Source organism: Malaclemys terrapin, chromosome 19, assembly GCF_027887155.1.
Source record: "Malaclemys terrapin pileata isolate rMalTer1 chromosome 19, rMalTer1.hap1, whole genome shotgun sequence".
Classification (NCBI taxonomy): Eukaryota; Metazoa; Chordata; order Testudines; family Emydidae; genus Malaclemys; species Malaclemys terrapin.
Window position 1 is genome coordinate 3,409,111 of NC_071523.1, and position 14,717 is coordinate 3,423,827.

At 41.8% G+C, this 14,717-nt stretch overlaps 1 protein-coding gene across 2 annotated transcripts in view; it reads left to right on the top strand.

Moving 5' to 3' along the window:
- The first annotated feature begins 240 nt into the window (after positions 1-240).
- The window catches only part of CDC42 (cell division cycle 42), a 42,237-nt gene continuing 27,760 nt past the window's right edge, over positions 241-14,717 (top strand). For both annotated transcript variants that reach the window (XM_054009019.1, XM_054009020.1), the window contains exon 1: positions 241-328. The gene's annotated coding sequence lies outside the window, so the exon portion shown is untranslated. The remainder of the gene's footprint in view (positions 329-14,717) is intronic.

Consider the following 14,717-nt stretch of genomic DNA (forward strand, 5'->3'; position numbering starts at 1 on the left):
GGCAATGGGTGCAGTGGGGTGCCTGGGGGGATGGGGTGAGGCGGCAATAGGTGCGATGGGGCACCCAGGGGGATGGGGAGGTGCCGCGTGCACTGGGCGTTCCCGGACAGACGGGGGGCGGGGCCGAAGGGCGGGGTTGGGGGCGGAGCTACCTCCGCAAGGCGCGCAGGGAGGCGGGGCCAGGAAGTTCCGCTATTCAGCGGACCCAAGCTACAGCCTCTCTTGTGCCGGCCCCTCCGTACGTGCGCGGTGACGTAGCGTGCGTGCCCCTGCTCCCGAGCGCAGGCGAACCCGCACAGAGCTGCCAACGCCCGGCGGAGACTCTGAGGTGAGGGAGTGCGGCGGGGAACGGGACCCAGCGAATCCCGGGGGGGCCCAGCCCCGCGCCCGCCATGGAGGGGGGGTCGCGGGCATTCCCGCGCGAGGCTGGGGGGCCCTTCCCGCGGGGAGCGGGCGGGCCGGGCCCGGGTGTTCGCTCAGCCGCCCCCGGAGCAGCGGGGATCTGGGCCCCCCGGGCGCAGCGGGGCCGGTGGGCCGTGGCCGTTTGTCTGCGGGCGGGGCTGCAGTCTCCGGGCCCCGGGAGCTGGCGGGTGTTTCCGAGGGCAGGGGGCGGATACGGGGGGGCACTCGCTCGCTTCCCCCTCCCCCGCGGCGCCGACTTCCTGCTTGTGCCGAGCCGCCGACATTTTACAGCACTAGGGAGGGATGTGGGACCCGGCCTCTCCGCTCGCCTCGCCCCTCCCCTCCCCGGGCCGGGGCGCTCGCGCCTGCCGTGCGCCCGTGTCCGCTCCCGGCGTGGGGAGGGGCTCCGGCGGCCCCCTGCTATCCCGGTCTGGGGGGGGTAGGGGAGGAACACGCCTTGGTGCCTCAGCCCGCCTTGGGTCTGCACTGCCATCCTGCTGACAACAATCCGCAGGGAGCCAAACGCGCAGGCCTCTGTATTAAACCAGTTATAGTGGGCTCACGGGGCACCCCCAACACGGAAGGCTAATACTGCCACTCTCCTGGGGGCAGAGACTGGGGGCCGAGGGCTCAGCCCCTGGCTATTTCCTGGCATATGCTGCACATACAAGCTTTTGAACTTTAAATTCAGATTTCCAGTACTTCACTGCTATGACCAGCTAGATGTGTAAAAGGGACAGAAACCATCCTGTCTTTCTCTAAGGTAGATGCCACAGATCATGCATCAGCCACCTAATGACACTTGTGCAGAGAAGAGCTGGCTTAATAGTACTTTACCAGCTTTATCTTTTCATTTCCTGCTTCTTGTTCATTGAATATTTTAACTGTAATATGACATTAACTTTTTGGTATACTTGTATGTTATGGGTTTAGCCTTTCTGGTCCATTGTAATGCCCTAGAATATATGAATACTCTTTTGTCTAAAGGGATTGCAGGATTGTTTTTTACTTAAGTAACGAACAAAAGAGAATGAATGAAAGTAGCTTCCTTCCTAGATATTTTAAAGTTGAACCACTTGAGCTGCAACATTAATAGAGTTCCTGTAAAAATAACCAGTAGTTTCATTTAACCTCGTTTCTTAATTCAAAAATAGTCATTGACATCATCTGAGTTATAATTTGTCCGTGGAAGCCGTTTTCTTTGCCTTGTTCTCCCTTGCAGCCCAGTCATGGGCTATCTCATGTAGTGTAAAAGCAGGTGCGCATAGGATAGCATACTTTTCCCTCCAATACAGTGTACATTTTTCGTCCTTTTTTTTAACTCTTTCCATAGTCATGTCATTTTGTTTCTGGCTAGAGCTACAAGAGAATAAGATTCAGTGCTGCTTGGAGGATAGGCTCCTAGATCACTTATAAATCCCCTTTACTCCTCCCAAATCTCAAATGTATTGTGAAAGTGATACATATGAACTACTGTTGTGTGCAGCCCCCCACCCCCTGTTTGTATTATAAGTGTTCTTTTGGCAACTCAGACTGTGCTTGCATTAGCCCTTTTTCGTGTGTGAAAAACTTCATGCTGGTGTATATTTACTAGTAGTACAACAGTGGAAATGCTAGCAAGGGCAAGAGTCCAAGCAGTAGCCACTATTCAAAGTGCTCTATGGTGAAAATTCTTGGAGCAGATCTTCAAAAAAGGATGGTATGAAGTCTGTTGCCTTGTCTACAGTAACACTCGTGAAACTCCACTGGATGTAGTGTTAACAAAGTTGGGAATTTTTTAAGCCAGAAGCATAATGTAAACAAGACCACATTGAGGAAACCATGTTGGCTGACAGTAATACAGTCAGAAATAGTTTAGTTTGGCCATTTGAGTCCTTTGTCTCAGGTTTACCTGTGGGTATGGCTTGCTTCTGGGAAAATGAGGTGCATTTAAACTGTATGGCATTATAGATTGAAGTGCCCAGGAAGTCGTGGGTGGGTGGTTTTTTGGAAAGTGGGTTTGAGAAATGGGTCAAGAAATATCATGGTACTGCTTAGAATAATGCAGTAGATTTATAAATGTTCAGAGCTATCGTTTTCAGTCAGTAAAGGATTAACTTTTTCATAATAAAATAGAAATTATTTTGTTAGTGTCCTAAAATTTCTATCTGAAGCTTTTGGTCACTGGAAATACGTGAATATGGCAAACTTCAAAGTACAATCTTGTAAAATGGCAGCTTATGCTAATCTTTGTTTTCCTTTGAGTGTGGTGAAGGAAAAATTAGCATAGAAAAGTCCATATTGACATGTACAAGATTTATACATGTACGAGCACAGAATTGACTCAGCGTGTTGGAACCAGTAGATCAATATTTCCATTATTACCATTCTTTGTAAAGAGAGCACCTTGTTTTAAAAGTCTCTGCATTGAGTAATTGAACAGAGAATGGTGACAAACATTGCTTCTGATGCAAGATGGAACATGTCCAAGATTTAACTTGCTTATATGGTGAAACTTTGACAGAGCTGTATGTGCATATATGTAATGTCTTATGGTTGTGTTTTTCATGACCTGTAACTGATGCATTTAGTCTGATTACCTTGTAGCTGGGTGTATGGTTGGCATGTTGTTAGAATAAATTTGTTTGCCTTAAAGTGACAGTTTGTTCCAGACAGGTTCCCCAGAATCTTTTTTCCCCCAGAAAATCTGAAACTAGACTTTGATCATGAAATATCCCTGATTTGCTGAGGTTTGAAATTATTTGTAGTAATAAATAATGTAGCTGGCAATATGACAACCAGATCATTTAAAAATGGTCTCTTTTGCAAGATTAGAAGCACAGAGAAAATTAGAAATGAGGAAGGTAAAATGATTAGGAGATCAGAGAAGATATAATCATTGTACAAAATAATGAATAGTATAGAGCAGGTAATCTGGGTGCTTTTTATTTGTCCAGTCTCTTAGTACAAAAACAATGATAAATTGAAAAGGAACTGATATAGAGTCACATGCTTATAGAATTAGTTCTTTAAGTATCCATTATGGAATATTTTGCTCCTTCCAGTAAAATATCTAATATGGGTCACTTTCGGAGACAAATACAAGACCAGATGGATTGCTGGTCTGATTCAGTATAGCAGTCTTTTTTCCTGCTAGACATTTGATCTAGTACCAAAACTAAAATGTCCTAGATCTTGTTAGCCATACCCATAAATATTCTAAATTTAACTTTTTAGCATTTGAATGTGTGCAGATCTACAAATCAGAAAGATGTGCCTTGATCCCTGCTTGGAACCTCCTAACATACATACTAACAGTACTATAAGCCCATAGCTCTCAATTTTTTCCAGACTACTGTACTCCTTTCAGGAGTCTGTCTTGCGTACCCCCAAGTTTTACCTCACTTAAAAACTATTTGTTTACGAAATCAGCCATAAAAATACAGAAGTGTCACAGCACAATATTACTGAAAATTGCTTACTTTCTCATTTTTACCATATAATTATAAAATCAATTTGAACATTAATATTGTACTTACTTTTTCAGTATATAGAACAGTATAAACAAGTCATTGTATGAAATTTTAGTTTATACTGCCTTCATTAGTGCTTTTTATGTAGCTAGGCAAATATCTAGATGAGTTGATGTACCCCTTGGAAGACCTCTGCGTACCCCCAGGGATACGTGTACCCCTGATTGAGAACCACTGCTATAATTAACATTACAATAACAGTAGCCTAGATAGATTTTGTTTAATTAACTTGTAATATCAACAACTTGTCAATGACTTTCTGTTCTTTAGGCACCCACATCCCATTGAAGTTCAAGGAGAGTTGGGAATCTAATTTATTTAAGCTCCTTTGAAAATCCCAGCCATAACATGGCATATAACCCATACAGGGTTATATGCCGTGTTAGCCAAAGGAATCGGTGAGAGGGAATTGCCACCAATTCTGATACTTTAGCAGACTCTAAAACTGAGTGTCACGTGTATTGTCGGGTTTAAATTTGGTGCAGAACTGTGGATGTCTTGAGTTTGCACAGCCATATGGGAATACAGTCCATCTCCTGCTGCTGCTTTATAAGGCCTTCTGTGGCCTATGTTACAGCTTCTTGCACGTCCCTCCCTACAGTAGTGTGGGTATAAATGTCTAAAATCAGTGGGAAGAGCATAGAGGTGTGAAGAACTTAGTTTAAGGCAGGAGATGGTCTGTGGTTTTCTGCTACATATCCTGTAGTTCATTGAATTGCTGGGTGGAAAAAACAAGTCCACACACCTAGTCCCTAGACATACAGTAAAGTTAAACTGATGCAAGCAAGGTGCAGAATTTTAGAGATACCAATATTTAATTGTTTGAACTGCTGCTTCTCTGTCTCTTGCTAATGATTCCCACTTTAAAGAGAAGCAGTTTAAATCTCCAAATTGGACACAGCATCCTCAATTGATGATCAGGTCACCATGCAGATCCTTCTTCTGAATGAAAAGGAATGAGATGGAAGAGGGGGAGAGAGATCTTGATACCATTATTACATTTTTTAGAAAGGTAGAAGAAAGACACACAAAGGTTTTTAAATCAACACTTCTGAATTTCTGATGTTCTGCTGGTACTTTACCTTCTGTTCTATTTAGGCTCTCTTACCACACCATCACTGTGTGAGCATCCAACTTTTTGTACATGGTCCTTTCAACTGTTTAAGGAATAGACAATAAAATTGAAAACTGATCACATACCATTCGTGAAACATCATTTGTTTCATAGTATCTCCAGAGGCATTATTCGGGATCTGGGCCCCATTATGCTAAGTGGCATGGGCCTTTTCTGTGTTTTGAAAACTTACACCACTCTAACTAAATCTAGAAATGCCAGTGTCCTTTTGCTTAATATTGGCAAAGTTATGTTATGACTGCTCCAAAAAGCTTGCAAAAGAAATAAGACCAAATATAACAAATCAATGTAACAAGAAGTGGGAGGGAATAGACAAGGCAAGAGAAGATTAGGAGTGTAGCTGTCCGTGGTTTCAACTTTTTTGTTTCAGTTCAGAACCATATCTACCTTCTATTGCTATATAATATAGCTGTGGCAACAGCTGAAGTTGTCTTAGTTACTTCCTTTTTAACCACCTTTCAAACTGAAATTTACTATGCCCGGTCTCTGTCCAATAGCGAAATTCTGTTTGGAAAAGATAAGCAAAAATACTTCTGTTTTTGTGAAATTAATGGGAAAATTCTTCCCCTGGCCAATCTACTTAAATCTGCAATTTTTTATTTTTAAAACCGTTTCAGGCTGATAGAATTGGGTGAAGGAGATTGAAATTTTGCATGGGAATAGCCCTTAAGAAGTGTCTTCTAGTTGCTTGGTAAAAATCAGTCTTGATTTGGTTGCTTTTTTAAGCCTTTGCTCATGTGCAGTAGAGTTGGTTTGAGTTCAGCAGGTTTGACATTCCAAGTGCAGTGTGTCCATGCTGTGGAAGTGCCTGATCCTCCTGCACTATAAGCTTAACTCCGTTTTCTCCTGACCTTCCGCAGAGGTGGGTTTTAGAGATTTTTAAGCAATTATCAGAAACATGGTCTTGTAAGAATTGCTGTTGCTCTTGGTTGAGAAAAGGCCTCTTTAGCTTATGCAGCAATTCTCAAACTTCATTGCACCTCGACCCTGTTCTGACAACAAAAATTACTGCATGACCCCCGGTGGGGGTATGAGGGTGGAGCCTGAGCTCCGCTGCCCTGGGCAGATTGGGGAGGAGGCAGAGCCTGAGCCCCACCGCCCCAGGCCGAAGCCCTTGGGCTTGGGCTTTAGCCCGGGATGGCGGTGCTCGGGCTTCAGCCCCGTGCCCCAGCGAGTCTAATACTTGCCCTGGCAACCCCATTAAAATGGGGTCGTGACCAACTTTGGCATTCTGACCCACAGTTTGAGAACCGCTGGGTAGTGAGCACAAAACTGGGAGGCAGGAGGTCTCGAGTTCTAAGATTTCCTCTTCCACTTTCTGGCCTCAGTAATTGCTGTTTCTTCCTTAGGGGGGCCTCTGCATATACCTACTCTTGGGATAAGTCACCAACAGCATTGTAAGCTTCTGAATGTTATCAGGTCCATGCTCACCACAGCACTTGAATGGTCAGCACCTGGTGTTGCGCAAGGGAGGTATGACTCTCAACTGCTTCACTTCCTTCCTGCGGTTAGGCTGCATGGAGAGGAACCTCTCTCTTTAGTCTGGCTTTTGGCCAGGTTTCTAGCCCTCTTCAAATTGAGTTGGTTGTCTTTGACAATGTTACAAATTTTTAAGTAGTCTGATGCTTTCAGGATACTTTTTGTGCTATCCTCCTTTCATACACTTGAGTGAAATCTGACACCACAGCTACTCAAAGAAGGAGGCAAATATAATTTGTCATTTTACTGATGGGCCTTTAGTTATCTCACAGATTACAATACTACATTGTGGTGGGATAGAATGCCTAGAAGACACACACACAGAGCACGATATTCTGGGACATCCACTGGACAGAGAGCTGAGAGGAAGGATGATCAGTCAAAACCAATTACATGGGCATGGTCTTATCCATGCTTCAAAAAATGTGTGCTCAGCCAGCGACAGGAAGCCAGTGTGTCAGAGTAGGGCACTGGCAAAAGTTAAACACTGTTAGCTTTCATGGTTACTAATAGTGTTAATCGTGGGGTAGGCAGACCCAAACAATGTCAAGAGCCAGCCAAGCAACTAACCAGTTACAGACTAGCTGAAAAAGTTGTGAATAGGTATTGGAATTGGTGAACAAATAATTACATACACAAACTGTAAAAGGGCACAAAATTAATAAATCTGACATTTTTACCTACTGTTATTGCAAGTAACACTGAATATCACTAAACTTAAGAGGCAAAACATTTTATTTTTCACTTTATATACTTTGTGTTTAACAGCACTTCATTTATGGTCAGTTTCCTCAACCTTTCACACAGCAGTAAGGCAGAAAGAAATCTCTTTAACAAAAGAAAAGGCGGAGGAGGGAGAGACTAAAATTGAGACTGGAGGGAATGTGTACAACCTGAAATTACTTGCTTATTTTTTTGAAAAATAAACAAGTTAATGGGGGTGGTGTGTGTCCCCATCCCTGTAACGTCTTTGGTGGGATGGAAATTAGGAAGATAATATCAGTTTCTTAAGGCATTGTGAACAAGCATTTACATGGGATTGTGTGCCATTTTACTACACATGCTGTTTTGGTGATGAAGATAAACCTTCATTTTTATTTTTTGTAGGTGCTTGTAAGCTGCTGAAATTTTCCATGCTTGGTCTCAATTTAGAAGTCACTTTTGAAAGGGAATTTTGCTCAAATTAGCTCTAAACCAGTTTGAATTAACAGAGGTAAAAAAATGTACTTGTGTTTTTAGGTAGCTTTTTTCCATGCAAAACTGGAAGCAAAACTTCAATATCAGAAGTCTTCAGGTAAGATGAGGGGGAGGGATAGCTCAGTGGTTTGAGCATTGGCCTGTTAAACCCAGGGTTGTGAGTTCAATCCTTGAGGGGGCCACTTGGGGATCTAGGGCAAAAATTGGGGATTGGTCCTGCTTTGAGCAGGGGGTTGGACTAGATGACCTCCTGAGGTCCCTTCCAACCCTGATATTCTATGATTCTATGCTCTTTGGTTACTTTGTGAACTTTCAAAATAAGTACAGAAAGTAACTGAGAGTATAGCTTCACTTCAAAAAGAGGTTGTGTGCTTGTCTCAGGTTAGCTAACTTGACTTTAAATAGCAGTGAAGACATGGCACCTTGGCTTTTAGCTTTCCTTAGCAGCTAAAGTTAAAGCTTATAGGGAATGGGGGGAGAGTTGAACTTGAGCTGCTAACCAGAGTTAAAAGCAGTTGCCTTCACTACTGTTTCACTTCAAGTTAGGAATACAATTTTTTTGTTTTTTTTTGTTTTGTTTTTTTTTTTGGGCGCATTAGAGATGTACTCTGAGTTAAGTGTCTTGCCATCATTGCAATCCAAGTTACTAATTGTGCTACTTAAATACCTAGCTAATAGACATAGGAAAGTCTCATGCTCAGCAGAAATAAGGCAGCTCGAACTTGTAGATTCTACATGTAAATAGCTTTGAATTTTCATTTTTTATTGAAAATGGAAACTAAAATATGAACTTTAGTAATGTTAACAGTGCATTAATTTATTGGAATCTGTCAATTATATAGTTAACACTGTTGGTTAATACTTGCGTTCTGGGAAGGGTCAAAGTGTTCAAGGGAGGTCAGTATGAGTGGAATTGGGATCCATGTGATTCCACAGTGTCCCTGATTCCATGCATTATGAAGCACATTTAGCCTTGGTTTCTAGAAAAGTAATACAAATGCTGTAAATAGGCCATGAAGTCATTTAAAACATAGTTTTGCATCTGAAACCACTTTCAAAAATAGTTTCACTTTGCTCTAATGAGGACTTATTAAATATGAGCATTCAACAAGCAAAATGCCTCACTAAGCAAATTCCTTACTTGAGTAATTTGTGACTTAATCTCAGATCTTGTAATAGAGTTGTGTTGCAAATGAATTTTGATATCCCAAAGAGCTTGATTAAATAAGTTCTCAGTTCCCAACAGGCAGTTATTTACCTGTAGTGAACTTTTAAGTTCAGCCAATCCATGCAATGAAACGGCCGCGGTTACATCCTCCATAAAAGAGGAAGCTGTGATGCAGCTGGTGCTCAACAGGAAACTAATACCGGATGTGTACACAAATTTGACGGCTCAGTTTCCTCAGGCTAGATAGATGTATGTACATTTTAACCTAAAAAAGAGGCATTGATGCAAGTGTAAGTTACCAAACTTAGACTCAAGGCTTGAAATGGAAAAGCTAGGTCTTCCATATAAATTTTAATTGCTTATACTACATATGTGAAGGTAAAAACTTAATAGCTTATAGCTTCTGATTTTAGGGCTAGAAGGGATGTGATTGTCTGTCTGATCTTTTGCTAACAGCCCATAGAATTGCCTTCTAATTCTTGCAATGATCCCAATAACTTGTGGTTGAACTAGAGAATATTTTAACAAGTCTGCAATGTGTGGATGACTACGTTGCCTTAGGAACCTTTTAGCTTTTTTGTTTTAAATTGGGAAGTAAATCAGGAAACTTGCATTTTAATTTAATTACTGATAAGAGACTGTGCTTAAATAAGAAATCAAGGCATCTACTTCTGTAACTCTTTGAGCTGTGCATCAACCTGTTTTGTGTGCTGGTAGAAACTAAGTGACACTTAATATTCCTGACCACTGAAGCTCCTTCTGTAGGAATCTAGTAGTTTTGCTGAGCTAAGGGGACAGACTTTATTTATAATGTGCTATGTACTTCATAGAGCAGATCGAAATGGTCCTTAAGTAAAAAGGAAAGGAATAGAGAGATGGACTGGGTAGAAAACATGGGGAGGAGGCAAACACAGGAAGGAAATGTTACATAAATTTCATCTTAATTATAGTTAATAACACCCAAGGTCCCCATCCTACTAGATATACACACACACGGACACTGTTCCTGCCTTGAAGTACTTACTATCTATAAAAGTATGAACAAGTATTTTCCTGCTTTTCTCAGCAGATGATGCATTTTTTATTCGGTGTGAGGAATTTGCTCGTATCCTGTGTAGGACTAGATTATTTTTTTCCTCTTAATCTGTGTGTGTGTGTGTGTGTGCACTCTTTGTTTTTTTAATCTGAAGATAATGTTTAATTTTCCTTTGTTAGACTTACACTAGGTGTCAGGTAAGACTTTCAGAAATGGAGGTCTAAACTTAAGATCCTAAATCTATATTTGGAAATCGGGCCATTTATTTATTTAGGTGCCTAAATATGGCCTTAAAAGCTGAAATGTATATATGATTTTCAAAAAAAATTGTGGCCCAAGATTTTTTGGACAATAACCAGCATGGATAAATCCTTAAACCTGACTCTTTGGCCTAGTCTTCACTTACCGGCTGGTCCGGCGGCACGCCATCAATGTTCTGGGATCGATTTATCGCGTCTGGTTAAGACGCGATAAATCGATCCCGGATCGATCCCGGAAGTGCTCACAGTCGGCGCCGGTACTCCAGCTCGCCGAGAGGAGTACGCAGCGTCGACGGGGGGAGACTTCCGGCCGCGTCTGGACCGCGGTAAGTTCGGACTAAGGTACTTCGAATTCAGCTACGTTATTAACGTAGCTGAATTTGCGTACCTTAGTCCGAAGTCCGGACTAAGTGGGGACCAGCCCTTACCCTCTTCTCTTCCCCCCCCCCCCCCCCCCCAAAAAAAAAAAAGGACTTTTGAATGTGTCTTTAAAAGGACACCACTGTATTTGGGTATTTGGGAGTATTTTATACATGTTATTGAAAAGGGGTTATTTGGCATGTACTTACTTGGAAAGATTCAGTTACAGGTTTAAATTCCACAAAGGAATTTCCTTTTTTGTGTATCTTTGTTGATGTTCCCTGTTGTATTTAATTATTGCACTTGGTATCTTTTAGAGCAAGTGATTCTGAAACTCTTTGCTATCACACCTCACTCTCCTGTCAAAGGAGATTAGTTCAGGCCCCATGTTCATATTGGCTGAAGCTATAAAGTTTATAATTAAACAATCAGAAGCTCATCCATTTTGTTACAAAGTGTCATTGTGTGTGTTTAGCATTCCTAGTTGTGGAAAAACCTATCCAAACTAAAATTGGGAGTGGCCTTCAGTGAAATTTTGGGGTAATGTTCCAAGGGGAGAACAACAGAGTGGGAGATAAAGGAGATTAAGGCCTGGGAGCTGCTATCTGCTACAGCAGGGGTAGGCAACCGATGGCATGCCTGCTGTCGGCACGCGAGCTGATTTTCAGTGACACTCGCACTGCCCGGGTCCTGGCCACCGGTCCGGGGGGCTCTGCATTTTAATTTAATCTTAAATGAAGCTTCTTAAACATTTTAAAAACTTTATTTACTTTACATATAACAATAGTTTAGTTATATATTATAGACTTATCGAAAGAGACCTTCTAAAAACATTAAAATGCATTACTGGCACACAAAACCTTTAAATTAGAGTGAATAAATGAAGACTCGGCACATCGCTTCTGAAAGGTTGCCGACCCCTGTGCTACAGTTTCCTTCTGATGATTGCAGGCTGGCTGTAGTCACCAATAAGTGGAGCACATAGAGTGGAGAAGAGAGTTATCTTGTTCTCAGTGCTGGTATTGTAGTGACTCCCAAAGATGGCCAAGAAGAATCATTGCAGAGGAATTGTTAGTCTCTAAGGTGCCACAAGTACTCCTGTTCTTCTTATTGCAGAGGAAGTGCTGCTGGGTGGGTGACTGGGTGGGTAACTAAAGCTGGTACAGACGTACAAAAATCTGAGAAGCCCATGCATCAACTTACATTTTTAACTTACCCTCTTGAAAACAGGAAGTGAGTTCCAGGCCTCGCCCAGATACTCTCCACTCCCTACCAGTGCAGCCTGGCCACACAGCTTGAGAGAGCCTACCCTATAGCAAATCCAACCAAAAAATACAGATCAGCCTATCTTCCTGAATGGATCCCATTGGAGAGTTAGTGTGGCATATTCATAATTTAGATCTGTTTTAAATTGGTTTACCCTTAGTATTTGAGCTTGTTAGTTGTGACCTGGTGTCACTTTTGAATATACTGGGTAACTTAGTTGGAGTTCTATACTCCTTCCATTTTCATGTAGAAATTGAATAAAATGAACCAGTAATTCTCACTAAAGCTTAGTCTATGCTCAATTCACTTCTTAACCAACTTTCTTTTGCCCCTTATCTTCTCTGACCTTCAACTTCTTTCTTTTGCCTTATTTTTCCCACAACTAAGCACATGAATATTTAGCTATTTCTTGCATCGGGTATATTATAGTATTGCCAGCAGCTGCAATGGTGTTGCTCTTGCCACCGATGGGGATTGCATCTGAATCCTTATGTCTTTAGTGCAATTCTGCATCCTAGCATGAATGATTCACCATAAATCATTTTAAAAGTAGCGTAGTCTAGCCCCTATCTTCTTATGGATCAGTTTCTCTAAAACAGTGATACTCAGACTGAGGCTCTTTAATGTGTGCTGCAAAGACCTGCAGGAGACATATTAAAACACTGTGCTTTTACTATGTTATTAACCAATTAAGTTATCTACTTGCACTAAATTATTAATTTGCTGTGAGAATTTTATATATTAAAAATATATAGTATTATAGTAAATGAAACAATGAATTCACACTACTGTGGCTCTTTCGGGTAATGCTGATTGCTAATTTGGCTTCTGAACCGCTGAGGTCTGAGTATCACTGCTCTAAAACACTCCCCCCTCCCTTTTTTTAAAATAAGAATCCTGTTTCTTAAATCAGGACTGAGTTGGTCTCCATCTTGTCTGCTTTTCACTGACATGTTTGTTTTTTTTCTCTGAAACATTATTCTTGTCCCTCAGTCATACTATAAGTGATTACAGTCGTTATAGTTGGTATGGCAACACCCATTTTTTATGTTCTCTCTGTGTGTATATATGTGATATATCTTCCTACTGTATTTTCCACTGCATGCATCTGATTAAGTGAGTTGTGGGTTTTAGCCCACAAAAGCTTATGCTTAAATAAATTTGTTAGTCTCTAAGGTGCCACAAGTACTCCTTGTTCTTATAACTAAATGCTAAACTCTGCCTTTGTATGCAAGTGCCATAGAATGTAGTGAAAATATTAAGTGAGATTGTGTAGGTCATTAAATATTTCTCTGATCACTGGTCTTACCTCAAATATGTAGTCAAATTGACCTGAATGAAAGGACTACATTTACCAGTAATCCTTTTGAACAAGAACTTGTCCTTTGAAAATACACTAACCCTGCACTCTCCTGGGGGGCCAGATTATTGAAACGAAGTATTGGGCACATGAATGGAGTGTGTTCCCTAAGATGTGGCATCAGATTAGACGTTGGAATTTTTGCAGCTTACGTATGCTTCTTACTCTACCAAGTCTACATAGGTTAGCAAATTCCTGTTTTTTCTGGTGCTAGCCAAAGTATGACATGGAGTAGAGGATTAATGACATTATCTACCATGCCTACATAAGTCTTCACCATAGTGAAGGGCTTAAGGTGTATGAAAAGAGCAGTATAAATGGCAGTGCTGAAGGAGTGAAATGCCAGATGGTGCTTTATATCTTGTTCTAAGAAATTCTTTGCTACCATTTCCTAAAATTGGCTTAATTCTTATGCACCCATGGCTCAAAAGATAAGGTTGCAGTGAGGATTCTATTGCAAACCTTATTTTTAGCAACCGCTGAAAATGTCTAACAATTTCCAGATTTGTTCTGAAGACAAATAAGCATTTGAAGAAAAACTGGGAATTCTTCACTTCTGTCACATGGATGGAGAATAACTTGTTACAAAAATGCAGATTGCATTAAAATACTTGGGTTGAATTGAAATAATTGACAGAAACTGCCTAAGCAGAAGGTAACATTGACAACCAAATTAGGGCTATGTCTACACTACAGACTTTACAGCAGCACAACTGTACTGCTGAAAGCTCTCCCTGTCAGGAGAGCCTCTGCTGCCGACACAAAGCTGTCCGCACCAGCACTTTTGCCTGTGACACTCATGTCGGTCAGGGTGTGTGTTTCACACCCCGATTGACAAAAGTTTTACCAACAAAAGTGGTCGTGTAGACCAGCCGTTCTCAACCTTTTTCTTTCTGAGGCCCTGCCCAATATGCTATAAAAATTCCATGGCCCACCTGTGCCACAACTGTTTTTCTGCATATCCAGTAGATTAAAAGCCAGGGCCGAAGTAGGTGGTGGCAAGCAGGGCAACTGCTTGGGGACCCATGACATGGGGCACTATGAAGGTAAGTTGCTCAGACTTCAGCCCCAGGCAGTGGGGCTCGGGCTTTAGCTTTCTGCCCTGGGCCCCAGTGAGTCTAACACTGGCCTTGCTCTCTGGATTATTTTGACAGACTCCCTGAAATATGCTTGTAGCCCCCTGGGGACCCGGACCCCTGGTTGAGAACCACTGGTGTAGACAAAGCCTAAGTTAGTTTTGTTGTGGCCCAACCCTGTACTCGTCAGTTAATTTGCATTGCCGCATCTGTAAGTGATATGGACTTCTGGACACCCTTCCCAGAAAGCTGCTTTCTGGACTTTTTTTCTTCATGCTGTTTGTCACCAGTTGGAGGCAAGATGCCAGCTGATACCATAACTTGACCAATAGGTGTGCTGAATAGAAAATATCCACTGGCCTAAGGCTAAAAATTACCTAGTGTATTAACCAGTTTCTTATGACCTATTTGAGGCTTGTGTGAAATTGAGAGTGTGGGGCTACCTTGGCCAGAGGGCTCCAGTGAT